The sequence below is a fragment of the Carassius carassius genome, chromosome 7 (assembly GCF_963082965.1).
Source record: "Carassius carassius chromosome 7, fCarCar2.1, whole genome shotgun sequence".
In the NCBI taxonomy this organism is placed as follows: domain Eukaryota; kingdom Metazoa; phylum Chordata; class Actinopteri; order Cypriniformes; family Cyprinidae; genus Carassius; species Carassius carassius.
Genome location: NC_081761.1, coordinates 22,956,551 through 22,971,986, shown reverse-complemented (window position 1 = coordinate 22,971,986; position 15,436 = coordinate 22,956,551).

Below are 15,436 nucleotides of genomic sequence, written 5' to 3'. Positions count from 1 at the left end.
GCCTGCAGTCCAGATCTTTCACCTATAGAGAACATTTGGTGCATCATTAAACGAAAAATACGTCAAAGACGACCACGAACTCTTCAGCAGCTGGAAATCTATATAAGGCAAGAATGGGACCAAATTCCAACAGCAAAACTCCAGCAACTCATAGCCTCAATGCCCAGATGTCTTCAAACTGTTTTGAAAAGAAAAGGAGATGCTACACCATGGTAAACATGCCCCGTCCCAACTATTTTGAGACCTGTAGCAGAAATCAAAATTGAAATGAGCTCATTTTGTGCATAAAATTGTAAACTTTCTCAGTTTAAACATTTGCTATGTTATCTATGTTCTATTGTGAATAAAATATTGATTTGAAAGTCTTTTAGTTTTCATTTTATTAAAATTTAAAAAACGTCCCAACTTTTCCGGAATTCGGGTTGTATTAAAAATGGTGTATGAAATGGCAAATGAAAATTATGTAATTTAATTTTCATTTTCATTTTGCACCAAACGTTGCACAAATGTATTGGAAAATGTAAATGTAAATACAGAAATGCATTGTCATTTTACATATTGCATTGTCATTTTGCATATTACATTCCAAATTGAATAATGCTACCCATATGCTTCCATACAACACATACAATAAAAATGAACCCTATACGGGTTGCACTTACAAAATTAGATCAGACTGTCTTGCATTTTCTAAAATATTCATTTAATTTCTGACTGAATAATGGGGGGGGGGGGGCTTACCTGAGGTAAAAACCCAATTCTGAAGTAGAAAAAGGTTGCCTCTTATTTGGATTTGTTTATGCCAGTCAACAATGTATATGCTCCACTGTCTTTCTCCATCTGAATGCTTCACAATTATATGCATCACCTTTAATACATCAAAGTTCATAAAATCCACCTGTCTCAACTTTAGAAATAATTTCACTTGAGCAAAATTGTTTAACAGACCCAAGATTGTAAGTGATATGTGAATGAATAATAAGAAAAAAAAACATTATTATCAATAACAATACAACAAAAATAATCTCACCATGTTTCTAATCTCACAAAGAGTCCGTATTTTGCATATTTGTGTTTGTACTATCGGTGTTGCATAAGTGTGACTTTTTGATGAATCATTCATTTTTCTGTCAAAGCATTTGCACATGATTTACTTACAAATATAATCATAAAAACTTGCAAGTTAAAATGTGACCCAATGAGAGTATATATCAAACAAAGCGATTTATGCAGCTAGTTTTTCTTGATGATGGTAGCCTTATAGAGACCTAGAGTGAAATTGTGCCTAATATCTCTCTCTTTGCTCCAGTGAACTCCGATTCTTGATTTCGTCTCCACTCCATAAAGTTTGATGTTCGTAAACGGTGAACCCATCAGTCCTTATCAGAGCCCGTCCGGCATAACAGAGATTAATTGCTTGGCTCCACTTCATCAACCTGATGTTGGGCCAATGCTCACAACCCACCGAAAACAAATTAGTGTGCTCACTAGTGCCAAATATGGTGCAATCAGGAGGAGGCATTAATCTATTTCTATTTCCTTCTCTTTCCTCTCCCGTCATTTCCTTCTCCCTTTTCTTTCAGTTGATCTGTAGATGCTGTGTTCTGCTGAAAGAAAGAAAGAAAGAAAAAGAAAAGGAGAGCAGAACACCGATAGTCTTCTAGTAATTTGTAGTTCAATAATACGGCATAATCTTTTATTTATTTATTTTTTTCCATCTCTGTTAACAAAACTGCTTCACTGCTTCCTATATTTGATGAACTTATACATGTCATTTGGTGCAACCAACAGAAAAAAAAACAAAAAAAAAAAAAACAAAGGAAATTAACCTAGGGATTAATTGAGTAAATCCCTAAAAATATCATACAATTTGATCTTTTTTTTCGATAAAGCAGAACTAGTTCATGTTGTAATGTCATGTGGTACAACTCCCCCCAACACATAGTATTTATGAATGAATAATTCACAATTTGTAAAGTTTTACCTTGAAAGATGTTTTTAAAAATAATGATTTTACTTTGTTACACACCTTTTTAGAGCTATTAAATGTAAACTTTGTGCCTCACGTCCTCCACACTGCATTGGATTCTTTCCAGTAGCTGTTTAAGTCTGGCCTAGCTCTATTTTAGGCTGTAAAAACTCTCCTGTGCTGACTTTGACAGTGGAAAATTAACTTTCTTCCCTGTGGTATCGGAGAAGATCCACCTAGAATTGTCTTGTCTTTAGGGATTGCACACCATGCTAATGTTCCACACTAGGGAACCTAGTCTGTCCTCACGGGACAGAGTTGAATGCTCACTGGTCAATTGGAGTTAAGCACTTAACTGACAGCAAACTGAACAGCCTACATGGAGAAGGAGGGTGAGAGAATAAGAGAGAGATGTTATTTTGGCAGCCTTGCTTGGACAAGACCCACTTCAAACAGGTTAATAGCTTTAGTAGGGGCAACTGGCCTTAGCCATATAAGACTTGACTTGAAGTGTATTGAAGAGCTAATGTCCCTGTTTTCAGAGGACAAGGAATCACAGAGGCTGCTATACAGGTCACTGCACAGGTTTACTTAGCCTACACACTGACCTCAGCAGAAAGACTTAAGAAGACCTTGGGCTGTTGTGCCTGAGCTGGTCAGTTATTGTGTATAGCTTGTGAGGAATGTGAGACACTAGAGTCAACTAAATGTTCAGAATCATTTCACTTTATGGCATACTTCGATGTGACAATGGCTTGACATGTTTATTTCCTGAATTTCTGCTCAGTTGTAAGTGGAGTTGTACTAGAGTTCAGTAAACAAGAAGTTATTTTATGTTTTTGTCAAAATGTTGTCTGTTTTTGCTCAATTTTGCAAATCCACAGCAGAACTTTTGTTTTTCTCCAAGCAATTCACGTTTTTAAATGAATAGATTGAGCCAATTATTTAGTGACCCAATCATAAAGGCTGTGTATGAAACTTTAGGCAGCTGACTTGATGTCTTAATGCCTTATCAAGAAACAACCCTACAGCCAGTGCTTGTGCAAGAAGGTATGCCTGAAACTAATTTCATTCGGACTCACTAAAATAGACTTGCTGTCAGCTAATTTAGTTTACAGTATGTTTTTTTGTCTTTAGATATATATATATGTCTGCATGAATATTATGTATGAATAACTGAATAAGATTCAGCACACTCACATGAATAAGTAGGTGAGTGTGCTGAATGTTGTTTCCCAAAATCGCTGAGCCATAATAAGTAGAATGTGGAAGTTGTGCAAGTAGTCCATTGAACTTTGTGGGATGGAGCTTCTCTTCTCATTCTCCCTGCAGCTGTTTGTATGAAAATAAAGAACCTTGCAAACATGATCAAGTCCTATTTCTGTGGTGGGTTTAGTAGCACTTTTTGGAAGATGTGTGTGTGCGTGTGTGTGTGTGTGTGTGTGTGTGAAGGAATGTCTGTTTTGATGGCAGTATTTTAATATCAGTTAATCATGTTTTTTTTAAATTGGTATGTCAATTAAATAAACATGTTACAGTTTTTTTTACAACTGCTTACACATATTTTAAAAACCTTTCCTATTTTTTTCAAAGCTTTACACACAAAAAGGAAGAACTGCACAAATGCCTCACATCTCTTGCAAAATGAAACACTGAATTCAGAATATCACAAAGACATTGTCATGTGTTTGTTTCTGTTTAGTTCCGTTCTTCTCTTATTTGGTTCCTGTTTTCTGTATATTAATCATCTTGTTTCCTCCTTTGTTTCCATGCATTTAAGCCTTCACTTTCTGTCTATTCCTTGGTGCTGAATTGTGCCTTTCAGTCAAAATAACTACAAATTAAGAGCAAGGAACTGAAGCTGGTGAACTCTCTATGAATGTATTGCTGATCTGCAGGATGTTCACATTTGTGTTGAAAAGAAAATACATCCAGCAGTGGGCTGGTCTCATCAACCTCAGCTTGTCCTTTGATAGAAAGCTCCCTTTCTGTAGACTCAGTTTGGTGTTGATGTGATGACATTAGACTCTCCATCTCTTCACGTTATCCACTCTCTCTGCTTTAACTATGTATTTTTAAAGCGCAGAACAGAAAGAGAAGTTATATCAAGCAGCATGGGTAGATTTGTAAGCATATATTCTACTCAGGTGATCAAGAATACTCACTTTTGTGTCCTTGAAAGGCTGGGGGTCATCATATTGCTGCTTAAGAAACTGGTCATTGAGGAAAATGAACCCTTTAAGAATGAAAATCAATTGTGGAGCCATATGTCTGGACATTTTCTTTCAGCTTGAAGGACTTTTTAAATCTATCTACTGCTCTGTGGCCCTTTCAACAAATTGTTGTTGAGGGCCTCATGTAGTTGGGGTCTCAGTTATGAGCTGATGAGTCATTCACACTTTGTTCAAGTATTGAAGAAGGCACTCACCACTTATACAGACACCAGCTGCACAGTCCACTAGGGGCAATTTTACACACCTCTCTGTTTAGATAAATAGTGAACAGATATATGTCCTGTAACCTTGCCCATTCATTCAGTTGCAATGCTTTGATGTTTGTAGTTTTGTCAGTAGTGACAGACTTGACAATACTCTTGCAATCCTGATGATTTAAGCAATACATTTGAGCTTTGGGCTTTTATCTCTTGTGTGGTCTTAGGGAAAAGTCTGCAAATATCTATTGCACACTGTCTTTCATAAAATACATCATTAAACATAATTTGCTCATCCAAAAAATGGTCATTGTTGCATGGTATGGATGACTGCGAAGCTCCTTTTCAGTTTTACCTTGACATTCTTTCACTTAAGTGCTTGTGGTATTACATGCTTCAGTTTGAGTGTTTTGAAAAATGCTGTTAACACCTATCTAGGAGTGTAAACTGGGTCAGTGTTTTCACTAATAGACACCCACAGTCGAGGTCGACAATTGACCCATTCTGCCACTTGATCAGCACCAATAACCAATTGCTGTAAATTAATTTATTGATTAAAAAATCCACACTATTATTATTAATTTTTGCATCTCTTGATGGGGCAGCTCAGAAAGGTCTGTTGTCATTATGCAGTATGAAAGTAGCCTCTTGAAGACAAAGCAGTTTGATTATATATATTTTATTTGTATGTGTGTGTGACTAGTGGGATGGGGCCGAGAGCGGAGGCCAGTGGAGTTTAATGATAATGAGCGACACCTGCACCACTCACTCATCTCAAGTCCCACAGAGGAGCTACGGAAGGATAAAAGGAGGAGCAATGACAGAAGAAGACAAGAGAGGATCAGGCCTGGACTTTATTTTTTGTTTTGTGTGTCTGCTGCTTTACTTGTGTGTGTGTTTGTTTATTTTGTTATTAAATGGTTTAAATGTTCGCCGGTTCCCGCATCCTTCTTCCCATTCTACGATCTGTGTTACAATATGATGTACTGCCATACATATTTTGATATCATAATAAAGTACTTAATTTGTTAACTTGATGCTGCATTAGTAGAGAAAGAACAGCAATATGTTTGCAGTCATACTAAGAAGATACTAACATTAGTAGTACCTCAAGCAGTTAAAACCATTTGACAAACATACATGCAAGTTGAACCCATTGATATGAATGATATGATTGTTATCATATACATTGGGCAGGACATTCAAACGATCATTCATTGGTTTATCATCCAAATGTAAAACAGATATTCTCAGATTATGCAATCCGTATGAAACAGACATACAGGCGCATCACTACTGCGGAGATGAGTCAGTGTCACTGACTTCATCTCTTTGATTTCTCAACAGAGAACCAAGAAAGCACTAGTTTATCAAAATATTAAAATGTTAATGCAGTCTCCTTACTGTTTTTCTCTGACACATTCATAATCATTACTTCTGCCGGTGTGCTGTGTCAAGTTTTATGCGTGTGCTTGAGCACTTATTAGGCTATGTAGGAAATAAAAGGCTCACATGTGATTAGTTGACTAATGCTTATAATGTATGAATACTAGTCGACTAGAAAAATCCTTGGTCGAGGACAGCCCTACTGTATACATTTCCCCATTTGCCAGAATGGGTTTTGGCACTTCTGAACTATAGTCTCTCAACTGAGATTGTTGAGACCATTTTAATCTCTTGAGCTCCTTCCATAAAGAACCAGTATGCCCTAAAATATAGAGCTGTAAATTTATGGTGCAGAGAGTGCTAGTTGGACCCAGTCAACATTTGGTTCAGTGCTGGAGTTCCCTCATATTAATTTTTCTGCTGTATTGACCCCCTCCATGCTAAAGGTTTACGTGACCACCACTGCTCCTTACCATGCACCTTTGGATGATGGATCTTTAGGGAGATAGACTTTGGTATCTAGCTTCGTTTGTGGTGCAATAAGGCTAAGCCCTGCTGTTCAGGCCTGGGATTTGGCAGTGGTTCTAAGTTGTCCTTGGTACCACTTGAGTCTATGAAATTAGTATTAGTGAAGTTCCTGACTATCAAGACAGATTTATTGCGCCCTATTACCTCCCTTAAGGGGTCTGTTGCCTCCTCCTGCCTTGAATTTGCAATTTTTCAACCTAGACCAAGTTGTGTGGCTTAGAAGATAGCATGTTGTGTAGTTCTGCATGGCTTTTGTCATGCCTTCTTAGATGTTGCAAAAATGAGATTGAAGTGATTCAACACATGCTTCTGGTGAAATAATGCAGAAGCTTGCCATCACATCATAAAAAATTACGCAGCATCTCATTTCTTTCACAGGGAACCAAGGTTTCATTTGTAACCCAGACATTGTGCACTCTCCATTTATTGCTGAGAATTGAATTGGAAACTTGCTATTATTAGCTCACTGTATATGCATAAGTTTGAATTGAAGTTTGAATCTCTACTTTGCACAATGTTTTTAGCCGATTAGCAGCCGCCTCTTTAACTTTAAATCTGACTAAATGCGATTTTGCGAAAGCCTCCGTTACGTACTTGGGGAAACAGGTGGGAAAAGGTCAAGTACGTCCGGTCGACGCAAAAGTGACCGCTATTCTTGCATACCCTGTGCCCACTACGAGGAGAGAGTTGCGACGATTTTTAGGCATGGCTGGCTATTACAGGTGTTTTTGTAAAAATTTCTCGACTGTGTTCACTCCCTTGACGAAGATGTGCAGCTCTAAAGTTGTTTTTAATTGGACTGATGAATGTCAAAGTGCCTTTCTGTGTGCAAAGTCTCTCCTTTGCAGTGTCCCGGTGTTGTCCGCGCCTGACCTGGCTCGTCCTTTCAAGCTTGAGGTAGACGCCAGCGCGACCGGAGTTGGAGCTGTCCTCCTTCAGAGTGGTGCTGATGGAATTTCCCATCCAGTATCTTATTTCTCAGCTAAATTCAACCGTCACCAGTTGAATTATTCTACTATCGAAAAAGAGACTCTAGCTATGTTGCTTGCTTTGCAGCACTTCGATGTGTACGTTGGCTACAGCTCTACTCCCGTCATCGTCTACACGGACCATAATCCGTTGGTTTTTTTAAATAAAATGTACAATCATAACCAACGGTTGATGCGCTGGGTGTTAATGGCTCAATGTTACAATCTCGAAATACATCACAAGAAAGGAACTGACAACATCGTGGCAGATGCCCTTTCTCGGGGCTAGGTAAATGTATATTTTAATCTATATGTAGGTGTGTAAGTTTGTATTATTGTAATTATGTTCTTGGTTGCTCTTACTGTTCGCTTCATCCAGAACCTGTCTAAAAAGAAGACTGGTTCTTTCTTTAAGTGGGGGAGTGTTACGGTTTCTGTCTTGTTTCCTCTCTAGTGATGACATCATGACTCTTGTGTTTTTCTGTCTGAGTTTGTCATTAGGTGGATGACACCTGTGGATCATTGTACACCTGCGACTTGTTGGAGTCGTTTGATTACTCACTATAATAATGACGTTGAAGCGGAGCATGGCAGGAGAGGAGAGAACCAGCAAACAAGCTTTTGTCTTTTCTTTAGTTTTTCTTTTCTTTCTTTTGTTTTATTTTAGTTAAATTACTTTGTTGTTCGTCTTGTTAATATTGGTTACCTTCATATTATTTGAAGGTTATGTTCTTTGTCAGTGATGCGTGTTGCGTGAGTTTTCTATATGTTTGTGAGTAATAAGTGTCAACGCAGCGTACTCGTGTTTCACGTGTCCTTCTTTATGTTGTGCAACCCTTACGTAGCCACTTTTAACAAAAGGGTTCGTAACATAAATTTAAATTGTAATATTCATAATGTTCACTTTTGTGCTCATGAAATGTTATTGTTTTAGATGAATATAGGTGAAGCTTATCCAGTGATATTGGTAATTTTTTGTTCTCTATTCTATTTAGATACAAATATAGTGAGACAATCATTATTATCATTAATATAGTGAGACATAATTCAAGCATTTAATATTCTTATGGAGAATGTTGGGTGCAGTAACATCCTATTAAATTTTAACCAAGCCAAGTATTTTGATCTTAATCATTTTCACCACCGCCAGCATTGTTTGCCATCATTCTTCTTCTGACTTATAAACAATGTAATCCAGTGTTTCAGTGATGCATTGGAAATGCCCTTCATCATGAAGTTTCATAATAATGTTACAAGTGATGCTCAGTAGTTCAGCCAAAATAGACAATTCTGTATAACTCACCCCATCATAATTCCAAGTCATTATAACCTTTCCTCAATAGAATTTAAAAGGATCAATTTGAATATAGGGTCAATCCATCTCAACTGTTTCATGTGGTAAAAATGGGTGCTTGATCATAAAATCCATCCATCCTTCCATCCATTAATCCATCCACTTGAGATGGACTGGCTGAATAATGTCAGTAGATCCTTTACATGAATTCACAACAAAAAAAATCAAACATAAAAGTATCATAAAAAAATTCCATAACAGCAGCCCATATGACTTGTGTACTATATTCCAAGTCTTTTAAAACTGTATACTTTGTGTGACAAACAGACTGAAATTTTCACTCCAGTCCAGACGGCTGTTAACCCTTGTGGGTTGTTGGGGACGTTTTCGTCCACTAGGGGGTAAAGTTGAGTCTTATTTTGGCCACAACTTTCTCTGTGTTTGAGCTAATGGAATGATTTTTGGTGACACATCTTATTTTGACCCATATTTTGGGAAAATGCTTTGAAATTTTTCAAAAACTCAACGGTACACTCTGGGCAAATTCACTACCCTTTCGGGATGTTCGTGGATGAAAACATCCACTAAATTAAACTGCTGTAAAAATGTATCAGATAAATATTTTTTTCAATTTTTTTTGCATAAATCTATTAATCAACCTCAGTCCTGATCAAAACTACCAAATTTTTAAAAACATTCCAAGATTTTAACTTTTTAATTACCAAGTTCATAAATGATGTCACTGATTTGGGAAAAAAAAAAAACACACAAAATTACATATTTTCAACATAAAAAGTGATTGTGGACTGGATTTTTTTTTTACCTTTTATCACAGTCTTGGGCATGTCAAAGATTAGTAACAAGATTGGCTTTGATGCATTGTTAGTTTTTGTTCAGCATTAGATTTAAATTTTTTCTCCCTAATTAGCTGTTGGTGGCTGTTTTTGCCACATTGACTTCCATTATAACAACATTTTTTTATTGCAAAGCCATGACACCATATAATCATGCATATTTGATTGTTTGTGGTTTTCACTTTTGGGAAGAGGTAAAAAAATGTATTTTTACAGTTGATCACTAGGTGGGACCATTAACCCTTTAAATAGGCCTGTGCAAAAAAAGGCTTGGTTTCTGGCTTGTATATGGAGTTATATGGAGTATAACAGCAAATTATAGTGTTTGTGTTTGTGTGAGATTCTTGATTGTTGGTGGTTTTTCCTGTTGGGAAGAGGTAACATTTGTTATTTTTTACAGTTGACCACTGGGTGGGACCATTAACCCTTTAGATAGGCCTGTGCAAAAAAAGGCATAGTTTCTGGCTTGAATGGAGTTATATGGAGTATAATAGCAAATTATAGTGTGTGTGTGTGTGTGAGATTCTTGATTGTTGGTGGTTTTTCCTGTTGGGAAGAGGTAACATTTGTTATTTTTTACAGTTGATCACTAGGTGGGACCATTAACCCTTTAGATAGGCCTGTGCAAAAAAAGGCATAGTTTCTGGCTTGAATGGAGTTATATGGAGTATAATAGCAAATTATAGTGTGTGTGTGTGTGTGATAGAGAGAGAGAGAGAGAGAAAGAGAGGGTGTGAGAGAGACCTTTGTGCACTTACCTTGATGTACAGTATTTGAAAAAAATCAAAATATGCACCTCATGCTCTCAGAACTACATGGAGTAAACAATAAAAAAAGAAGTGTGTTTATGCACCTGCTTCCTTTTGATGGTGAAAAGTACAGATGGCCTATATGTGAAATGCTCCTCTTTTCTTTATGGTAAAGCCAGTTTAAAACCTTAAAATCCTGTAAAAAAATCTACTTCGCATCAAATTTATGAACATAATGTACAACCCGAATTCCGGAAAAGTTGGGACGTTTTTTTAAATTTTAATAAAATGAAAACTAAAAGACTTTCAAATCACATGAGCCAATATTTTATTCACAATAGAACATAGATAACATAGCAAATGTTTAAACTGAGAAAGTTTACAATTTTATGCACAAAATGAGCTCATTTCAATTTTGATTTCTGCTACAGGTCTCAAAATAGTTGGGACGGGGCATGTTTACCATGGTGTAGCATCTCCTTTTCTTTTCAAAACAGTTTGAAGACGTCTGGGCATTGAGGCTATGAGTTGCTGGAGTTTTGCTGTTGGAATTTGGTCCCATTCTTGCCTTATATAGATTTCCAGCTGCTGAAGAGTTCGTGGTCGTCTTTGACGTATTTTTCGTTTAATGATGCGCCAAATGTTCTCTATAGGTGAAAGATCTGGACTGCAGGCAGGCCAGGTTAGCACCCGGACTCTTCTACGACGAAGCCATGCTGTTGTTATAGCTGCAGTATGTGGTTTTGCATTGTCCTGCTGAAATAAACAAGGCCTTCCCTGAAATAGACGTTGTTTGGAGGGAAGCATATGTTGCTCTAAAACCTTTATATACCTTTCAGCATTCACAGAGCCTTCCAAAACATGCAAGCTGCCCATACCGTATGCACTTATGCACCCCCATACCATCAGAGATGCTGGCTTTTGAACTGAACGCTGATAACATGCTGGAAGGTCTCCCTCCTTTTTAGCCCGGAGGACACGGCGTCCGTGATTTCCAACAAGAATGTCAAATTTGGACTCGTCTGACCATAAAACACTACTCCACTTTGAAATAGTCAATTTTAAATGAGCCTTGGCCCACAGGACACGACGGCGCTTCTGGACCATGTTCACATATGGCTTCCTTTTTGCATGATAGAGCTTTAGTTGGCATCTGCTGATGGCACGGCGGATTGTGTTTACCGACAGTGGTTTCTGAAAGTATTCCTGGGCCCATTTAGTAATGTCATTGACACAATCATGCCGATGAGTGATGCAGTGTCGTCTGAGAGCCCGAAGACCACGGGCATCCAATAAAGGTCTCCGGCCTTGTCCCTTACGCACAGAGATTTCTCCAGTTTCTCTGAATCTTTTGATGATGTTATGCACTGTAGATGATGAGATTTGCAAAGCCTTTGCAATTTGACGTTGAGGAACATTGTTTTTAAAGTTTTCCACAATTTTTTTACGCAGTCTTTCACAGATTGGAGAGCCTCTGCCCATCTTTACTTCTGAGAGACTCTGCTTCTCTAAGACAAAGTTTTTATAGCTAATCATGTTACAGACCTGATATCAATTAACTTAATTAATCACTAGATGTTCTCCCAGCTGAATCTTTTCAAAACTGCTTGCTTTTTTAGCCATTTGTTGCCCCCGTGCCAACTTTTTTGAGACCTGTAGCAGGCATTAAATTTTAAATGAGCTAATTAAGTGGATAAAAGTGTAAAATTTCTCAGTTTAAACATTTGCTACGTTATCTATGTTCTATTGTGAATAAAATATTGGCTCATGTGATTTGAAATTCCTTTAGTTTTCATTTTATTAAAATTTAAAAAACGTCCCAACTTTTCCGGAATTCGGGTTGTATTATGAACCAAAATGCAATACCAACTTCAAATAAGCTGCAGCTCGCTGGAGGGGTCACGCTACATAATCATTTCTAAAACTTTGGTACAAGTCAAGCCCTTTCTCGTGTTGCTTGCTGCTCTTCTCACCATTAAATATCCAGCACGATGGCATGCAAGTGTTTAAATCCACGTACTTTGCTTTTGTTTAGTCTATTCGCTTATTAAGTCTGACGTCACATAGCAGCGCTTCCGTGTCCAAACACTCTATCAGTTACCACAAGAAAACAACAAAAGGTGCTAATATAAACTCACAATGTGATAGAATACTAGCGAAAAAGTTATAATATTAACCTTTAACTCCATACCGAAGTACCAGATAGCCAGACAATAAAAATATAAATATAAAAAAAATATCTAAAAATTATTTGTGTTTGGGACGCTGTGAGCACGGAGACTGTAGTGTATATCGTAAGTTTGAAAGCGTTTAACTTAAATTATCAATATGAATAATCAGTGCTCATAAACGGCTGCTGAGGTCATATTCTCAAGTGAAGCGAGTTGAGGCCTGGACCCGGAAACAGCGCTTCTTACGTCATCACTTAACAACCGAATACTTTCACCACCATTAAAAGGCAGCAGGTGTATAAATACACTTTTGTTTACTCCATGTAGTTCTAAGAGCTGAGGTGTACATTGTGATTTTCTGAAATACATTAAGGTAAGTGCGCAAAGGTCTCTCTCACACACACTCTCTCTCTCTTTCTCACACACACACACATACACACTCAATATAATATGCTGTTATACTCCATATAGCTTCATATACACGTCAGAAACTAAGCTTTTTTTTGCACAGGCCTATCTAAATGGTTAATGGTCCCACCTAGTGATCAACTGTAAAAATAACAAATGTTACCTCTTCCCAACAGGGAAAACCACCAACAATCAAGAATCTCACACACACACAAACACTATAATTTGCTGTTATACTCCATATAACTCCATATACAAGCCAGAAACTAAGCCTTTTTTTGCACAGGCCTATCTAAAGGGTTAATGGTCCCACCTAGTGATCAACTGTAAAATTAACAAATTTTACCTCTTCCCAAAAGGGAAAACCACAAACAATCAAGAATGCATGATTACATGGTGTCATGGCTTTGCAATCAAAAAATGTCGTTATAATGGAAGTCAATGGGGCAAAAACAGCCACCAACAACTAATTAGGGAGAAAAAAAATTAATCTAATGTTGCACAAAAACTAAAAATGCATCAAAGCCAATGTTGCTACTAAACTTTGACATGCCCAAGACTGTTATAAAAAGTAAAAAAAGAATCCAGCCACAATTACTTTTATATTGAAAATTAGTCATTTTGTGTGTTTTTTTCCCCCAAATCAGTGACATCATTTATGAACTTGGCAATTAAAGAGTTAAAATCTTGGATTTTTTAAAAACATCTGGTAGTTTTGATCAGGACTGAGGTTGATTAACAGATTTATGCAAAAAAATTGAAAAAAAAATATGAATCTGATACATTTTTACAGCAGTTTAATTGAGTGGATGTTTTCATCCCGAACAACTCGAAAGGGTAGTGAATTTGAACAATCCACAAGGGTTAACTGTTTTTTATAAGAACAGTCAGAATCGGTTTTACATTAACTGATTCAATGAAAAGACTCAAATGAGAAATAGCTCTTCATCACTTCATTCTTACAAATTTAGTATGTTCCTCACACAAAGCTATCATATGATTTCAGAAAACTTAGAATACAGTTGTGTGGACTGATTTTTAAATATGTGGTATAAGGTATGGTTCTTTTTAATTTTGGAGCTTGATAGCCTAAGTTTTTTGAGGTTGTCAAGTAATTATGGTATTCTTCAAATGTTAACTTTGTGTTTCACTAAAGAAATTAAGTTACACAGGTTTGAGACAATTTGATGGGGAGTAAATAATTACAGTAAATGTGAAAGCTCCAAGAAATGTAATGGACTTACGAGTGACCCGAGGCTCTAGTTAATTTAAATACATTTTTACATGCTACTTAGAATACTGTGCTTTTAGGATGCATGCTGTAGAGATTAAGTGCTTTTTATGATTAATGTTAGTGCTTTGGGAAACTTAGCACTGGAATATTGCCTCTGTCATCTGCATATAGAATATTCTTTTCTCAGGAAGCCGGAAGCTACTTCTTCACACCAAAGGTGAAATTAGCACAGATGTTCTATAGGTTCTGTCACAGCAGTGATCCCGCACCTCCAGTTCTTTCTTATTTCCTCTCTATACCACTGTGATTCCCTTTCTTTCACACTTTCTCTCTCTCTGACACACAAACTTAACATCACAGCTGTCTTCCCCACCATCCTATTGAATAGAACACTGCGGAAAAGTTCAGTTACATCCCAAAGAAGAGAAGGTCAAATCCTTGGTGTCTTTGGCCCGCAGCATGCCTGTTGCTCTCTACATCTCTAAATGATTGATAAGAGCCACATCACTAAAAAAGCAGGAACTGATGTTGCTTCAAAGAAAGGGGTCAATGTCTTGCCCTTGTGATGAATGGCCTGTGTAGGCTTGGACTACATTAAGCTAAATTAAACACCTCACATCTCCAGTTTTGGCACTACAGGATCATACTCAGTGTGACTTTTTCTTTGCTTTCTCATAACTGTATCATTTGATGATGAAGGGCCATGAAACTTAATGATACTGGGAAAAAAATGTATTTGATGAAAACATCATTTTCAGAATTTCCTGTAGTGCCTTGATCGATTTCAGTGACACCAAGAACACATCATGAAGGGAACTTGAGAATAAGAGATTAACATCCTTGTGGAGAGCTAAAAATTCCTGTGCTGGAGAGACTACCTTCATAATTTGACCTGAACCGTAATGCTGTAATACTGCATGGTGTAACAGAACACTTATTGACAGATCTCATTGATTAAATGCTGGATTTGGAACAGGGTGAGGAACCTTATAAGAGAAAATGATTTATTTTCGTACAGCTTTGAGTGGAGTGACTCAAAGACACTTAAACTATCAGTGTCATACACTTTGGTGACTCTGCTATAACAAAGTAGATATCAAACTGTTTCATAAATTTGATTGAAAACAATGTCACTGATAATGGATTTGAGTATAATCGAATCAAACTATTAATGATGCAATTTCAATATTACACTTTCCACATCTTTAAAGTTGTTCTGTTCCCCTTCAGGAACTCGAGCTGCGTCTAAAGGTTTGGGAAAACCTTCAGCATTTTCAGGCTCTGAATCACTAGCGAGATGTCTCGGACAGGGTGACTTAGAGACCAGAGACTCTTTTGTGGAGCGTCACTTCTTGTACTCCCTCAGAATATCGGATGTCAGAATGGCACTCCAAAGACGAAGGCTTCTAAACATAAGGCGGATCTGCGGACCGTCATTCTTGCT